Source organism: Urtica dioica, chromosome 11 (assembly GCF_054948205.1).
Source record: "Urtica dioica subsp. dioica isolate 48M chromosome 11, U.dioica_male_clone48M_v1_H2, whole genome shotgun sequence".
In the NCBI taxonomy this organism is placed as follows: domain Eukaryota; kingdom Viridiplantae; phylum Streptophyta; class Magnoliopsida; order Rosales; family Urticaceae; genus Urtica; species Urtica dioica.
Window position 1 is genome coordinate 13,056,823 of NC_142766.1, and position 6,861 is coordinate 13,063,683.

Genomic DNA, 6,861 nt, shown 5'->3' on the forward strand with positions numbered 1-6,861 from the left:
ATATTTAGAACTAGAGACATATAGTCTATGTAGATCCTTAGTTAAAATTGTAATATAAATATTCAATAATTAATAAAATAGTCTAAGATGAGACGTATGTAATTATAATAAGAGATTTGTAAGTAACTAGCCTCTTTATTGAGGGAAGCTTAAAATAATAGCCTAACTATTTAATTATTTAAGAAAATAGCCCACACTAATTATAGTTTCCAAAATTGCCCCTTTTCCCCTAATTCAACACTAAATCGATTGAATCTGGCGATGAAGAAAAGAAATGACGGAGAATCTCAGGGGCGAGGAACGATCCCGCGCACGCCGGCCTGGCCGCTCGCCCTAGCCACGCGCCGGCCTCGACCGCTGTCCCGTGGGCGAAGAACGCGAACCTGACGCGGGAGATCGAGGCGAACAGGACGTTTTCGATCGCGAGATGAGTCCACGCCGAGCTCGCGAGAATCGCCTCAGAATCTCCATGAACGCATCAGAATCTATAATCGCAAGATAACACATCAGAATCTCCTCCATGAACGCCCAGTCCATGCTCTGCCTCTTTCTCGACCTAGATTCCAACATCCCCTTCATCGATCGCCGCAGCTCCGCCACTGGATCCGGCGAACACGTCAGCACCGCCACGCACTGCTCCGGCGCCGCCGCCGAGACCGAGAGTCGGCTCGGATCCTCGGCCTCCTCCGATTCGGCTTCGTCGTCCGCCGCGTAGAGAGACTTGAAGTTCTCTGCCAGGAATCGGTCGATATCCGATAGCTTTGCCTAGATATCGGCTTCCTCTTCTCCCCCGGCGACGATGCGGCCGCCACGTGTCTCCGTGTCGTTTCTGGTTCGGCTTCGGTTCCGATTGCCGACGGAGAACGACTTTGCTGCTTTGAGCCGTCGTTTGCAGCCGGAGAATATCATCGTGGTTGGGTTTCTGATCTTGGAGAGGTATTCTCTGAGAGTTCTTTTGATCTTCAGTCTCATTTTCCACATGATTGAAAAGTGAGACAGTGTAAAATATATGATTGAAAAGCGAGATTTTTTGGTGTCGATATTGTGATGATCGTTTGACTTTAGGTCATGTATTCAATTCTTTTGGAAATAAGATTTACTGTTAGATTAACTAATAAGTAAATCGTATTTACTGTTAGATTAACTAATCCTCATCTCTATTTATTGTCATCGATTGCTCACGGAAATAATAAGTAAATCGTATTTACTGTTAGATTAACTAATTCTCAACTCTGATACTTTTCCTGTTATGGTAAATAAGATTTACTGTCGTTCTTGTTATGGTAAATAAGATTTATTTTTATTCTTGTTACGGTAAAAAAGATTTACTTTTGTTCTTGTTATGGTAAATAATATTTACTATTGTTCTTGTTACGGTAAATAAGATTTACTGTCGTTCTTGTTACAACAAATATTATTTACTGTAGTTTTTGGTATTGTTAATTAGATTTACTAATTTTTTTGTTATGGACGATATTATTTACTATGATAGTTAATAATATTAACCTAAGGGTACTATTGGAATATTAGAATGTTGTCATGATAAATTGGCTATTTTCCTAAATATGTTAATAGTTGGGCTATAATTTTAAAGTAGGGGTGTTGTTTTGGCTAGTTGTTTAGTCGGCCCTTATAATAATTATTGACTTGTTTCAAAGAATTTCTTCTCATTAATATTAATATGTCTGAGATTTTCTTTATTTTTTCTTCTAAGAAACTCTATACTTCGTTTTTTTTTTCCTACAAGAAAAGTATGTATTACTAAATGGAATTTAGTCAATTTTCAATTCAATAACTCAAGTCAAAGTACATAAACTTGATACATTACGTTTTTTTTTTTAAGTATATGTAACCTAATTGACCAGAGAAGAAGAAGAAAAAAAAGGTTTTTTGGAATAAAGAATTGAAAATTTGAACGAATAGGCATGCCAAGGATTAGTGCACAGAAGTTAGGACAAGGTCTTTAAGGAAAAGGCAACTGTAATTACATGAGAGAAGAATAAGATGAAGCTATAACGGCCTTGATTCAACTTTTAGTTGTTTATTGATGTAATGTTAAAATAAACGTATATTAAAGTATTTTAGGTATACTTGAATTGACCGGCACTACTCACTTACTCTCTTAGCTGTGCATGTGTGTGAATGCTTACATTACAAGCAACACCTTAAAAGCTCTTTTACCATGGATAGTGTTTTTTTTTTTTTCTGTCGTCATTACATAAATATTTTATTTTATTTTTTACTTCATATTAATATGTCAATATCATAATTATTTGTTACTGCAAAAATACGTATTTTATATGCTATAAGTTTTAGAAGAAAAAAAAACCCCTTTTAGATCAAAATAATTTTATATTTTACAACAAAAATTCAAGATAATTACGAAAAAAAGTTAAAAAAAAAAACTTAAAAATGTTTCGAATAAAATTGTAAGACAAAATAATATAACAAAATCGTCTAGATTATGAACACTACAGTGGGCACGGATGAATATATATGCCCTCGCGCGTGTTTAATTATTTAAAAATATATAATAAAATTTTAAAAGGTTAGCAAGTGGGTGTGGTTCACTTTTTTATGGTTGGCACTTGGTGCAGTATATGAATCTTTTTTAAATCTCTTAATTTTTTTAGCTCTATATATATATATATATATATAGCTCAAGTTTTCCATATAAATAGCCACCAAAATTTATTAAGAGTTAATGGTGGAATAAATACCTAAATTTTTTGACTAAATATACTTAACCACCTAATCTTTTTTTTCGGCGGCTAAAATAACTATTATTTAGTTTTAGTGTCACCGTTGCGACTAAACCGTTAAGTTTGGATGAAAATATCACGTGCCATATGCATGTGAGGACTAATTTGTAAATAAAAATATCATTTTGTGCTCATAGCATAAATATTTCACAATAAATTATAATAAAATATACATTGATGTCTTCTCTCTTTCTCTCTTCTGAGCCAAAAAAAAAAAAAAAAAGAACGAAACATAAATCTCTCTTGCTATGGCCGAACCCATCAAGAAAATACACCAAAACCAGTAAGAAGGTCAACCCAGAGAAGATAGAAGTTTGTCCGGTGGAACAATTCTCGATCGCCGCGAGAGACATCGAGAATTGCTTCTCAAATGCTTCTCCGCTGCCGAAATTCCTCATCCGCGGCCGGAAGTTGATGCTTCTCTCTTCGCCACCTCTGTCGTGTCGCTATTAGGTTTGAAAAAACTAATATTATTATCAAAGGTATTTGAAGGTTATATAATACCCACAAGGTTACATGTAAAAAAGTAATAGATAGATAATACATAAATACTATACATTAATATGCCCCCTCAAGATGGTGTACAATCTGAAACACCAATCTTGTTACAAAATGTCAAGTAGACGTGGTCGCGGAAAAGATTTTGTTAAAGCATCTGCCAGTTGATCCCCGGCAGAAACGTGGACAACTCTTAAAGCTCCAGTTTGAACTAGATCGCGAACAAAGTGGTAGTCGATGGCAAGATGCTTCATGCGAGTTTGTAAGACCGTGTTCACACAAAGATATGAGGCGTCTAAGTTGTCGGAGTAGAGGACAGATGCTATGGAAATAGGCTCATGCAATTCATTATAAGTAGAGACTTGATCCATTGTACCTCAGCTATTGTAGATGCAATGGCACGATACTCCGCTTCGGTGGATGAAGGTGCTACTGTTCTTTGTCTGTTGGACTTCCATGAGATGGGATTAGATCCTAGGAACATGACATACACACTTGTGGAGGTGCGGTCATTGGGATCTCAATCCCAAACGAAATCAGAGAAGCCGTGAAGAGATAACGGTGAAGATGTAAGCAATCGAACACCAGACGAACAAGTACCATTTAAATATCGAAGAAGTCGCTTTACTGATCCCTAATGATGTTCAAAGGAGTGTGCATAAACTGGGAGAGACGGTTGATGGAGAAGGAGATGTCAGGCCGCGTCATGCGCAAGTGTTGAAGACCGCTAACAACTTGACGATAAGTCGTGGCATCAACAAGAGGGTAGCCGTCATGCGTCCACAATGAAGCCCCACTAGAGAGTGGTGTTGTCATAGGTTTGGAGTCGAGCATATTATGTTTCTCTAAGAAATCAACAATATACTTTTGGTGAGAGAGAATGAGACCTGTCGGTATGGTTATTACTTCAACACTACAGAAGTAAGAAAGCAATCCAATATCCTTTGCGGAGAATGTCGAGTCCAAGCGATGGATGATCTGACTTACCAATTTAGGATTACTGCAAGTTATAATGAGGTCATCGACATAGACCAAAAAAAATAAACCAGCGATCCAGCATGCCGAAGAGTGAATAATGATGAGTCTGAACGTAATGTGACAAATCCAATAATACGTAGAAAATTTTAGAGTTTTTCATACCAGGCTCGGATACTTGTTTGAGTTCATATATAGCCTTGTGCAAGCGACAAACATGCTTCGGAAAATTGGAATCTTGCATACCTTTCGGTTGGGCCATGTATACTTTCTTTGTCAAGTGACCATTAAGAAATGCATTGTTAACATCCAATTTGCGAATATCCCAGTGGTGATGAAGCGCAATACTAAGAACAATGCGTATTGTGACTGTTGTCAATGGTGCCCACAAGAAGAGTAGTAGTGTCTATTTATGTACATTTGATGTCATATAGTCTTACGAAGACTCTTGCTTGTAATTGCTTATTCATTAATAAAAAGTTGAAACGTTCATTCATTCTTTCTTTGTTTGAAGCTTTATGATAAAACCTTAGTCTTTTAGTCCATAAACAAACTTAACAACTTACGAAGAGACAAATGTAGATTTGCATGAACAAACTCTTCGTAGTTTGCTTAAAACGATATATTCGCAATCTTAGGGTCAAAGGACTATTGACCTCAGTATGATTGTTAGAAGAATCTATGATGTCTGGTTATGAGGCATTGAGAGTTTGGGACTCTATAGTTCTTCTAGGTATCTTCCGAAGGTACTGAATTGACCAGTGCACTTCTAGAGACAATATAAGAACAAACCATTTAACCTCTTATGTCTCGAAGTCACTATGTATGAATTGCATCATGCTTACCTTAATCCTGAAATGAGACATGCCATTTCACACCTTAGTATTCTCATTTGAGAAAGTCAAAGTTCGGACTCACTATGTGATTCCGAACAAGGCCTATTGGTGAAGTACTAAGTTGTGAGTCTGTCATGAGTAACTTTGTGAAGTTCTCATAGATATGGAATTCATGTACAAGATTGCTGAAATGCAATGTATGTCACCTCATGCTTTGTTCCTTGGAGTGTGAATAAATGAACTGGCCAGTGTCCAAATTGAGTCCTGACTCTTTTGGATGAAACAATGTGACTTGTTAGCTCCTCGTCAATACATTGTTTCTAACTTATTCACAAGCGACAAAGGAGTTGAGGAAATAACAGCTAGAAGGGTAAAATGGTAATTTAGTAAATCCCGACTAGCTGATGACATTCATGAAGGGTAAACATAGATAATATTCAGTGGATCCGCTCATTATAATTAGGTGAATTCTTGAGTAGAAAATAAATTCATTTGAACCAAGAGATTTTCAGTGTCAGCTCTTTAGTGGAGTCAGTTGGCATTAAGCTAAACTTGGAAAAGGTTTGTGAACTTTTGAGTCCAAGTGTTTAGCTCAAGCTTTGTTCATTTGGGTCCATGAGGTCACTGTCACGAATCACATCGATAGGAATAGTTAAACTGGAAGCTAAGTCAAAACAAGAACGAAAATAGTCAAAAGGGTATTTTTGTCTTTTGAGACATGTGATGACTTAATGTCACTCGGCCATAACTTGATTATTGGGCCTTGTGAATTAATTTCATTTCATAAGAATTTTATTGAAAATTCTTAATGGGCTTTTCTCATGTTGTCATGAACAAATGAAGAAGCTTCTAGAAGCTCCTTCTAGATGAGAGATGGACGCCCAAAATACCCAAGAGAAAGAGAATATTTTGTGCATAAATGTATCAAGATACTTGCCAAAAGAAAAAGAGGAAACAAATTTCCTCTATGAGGAAACAAGGAGAATCGGCCAAGGCAACCAAGAAGGGAAACAAAAGAGAAAACTAATCCCTTGTGGATTATATGAGGTGGGCGCCTATATTGATAGGAATGGGTAATAAAAGATTGCTCATAAAGGCTTGGAAATAAAAAGAAACTACTTCTTTCCAAGGCCAGCTCCTCTCCTATAAATAGGACCCTCATTCCCTTCATTTTATTCATTTCACACAAGTTAGAGATTGAGAGACTCTCTCTCTAGACATTGTGGCCGAAAATCCTCTCTCTCTCTCTAGTTTATTTTCGATTTTTTCTTGTCTTGGCACCTAGGTCCTCATTCGACCTAGTGTTTAGCTCTGCGACTTCGAGACTCGTTCTTAATTCGTAGTGTTTAAAAGTGCCCACTCACTGATTCCTTCTTTTCGAGTGATTTAGTGATAGAAACTTTCGTGGTTGCTCGAGGTGCCGAGGAAAGAAAGAGAGACGTGCTGCGAGGGGAGACGAGCGTTGCAAACTTTCCAAAAGCTTCTTCAAAGTTCAAGCTTCAAGAAAGGTTAGTAAACTTCTAGCTCATATTGGTTTAATTACATGTACTTGCTCTTTGTCTAGGCTAGTAAAAACTGTTTTTACTTGTAAAGAAATTTTTTAAAATTCCGCCGCTTCCCGAAGCGTTTAATCTTTTTCTTAAACCCTAGATCGATTCCAACAGTGACCAGGTTGACAACTGGACTAAAAGTTTCAAGAAAGTCAACGCCTAGACGCTGATGAAAACTTTTAGCCATAAGGCGAGACTTATATAGGTCAATAGTTCCATTTGGATTCCGCTTAGTTCGAA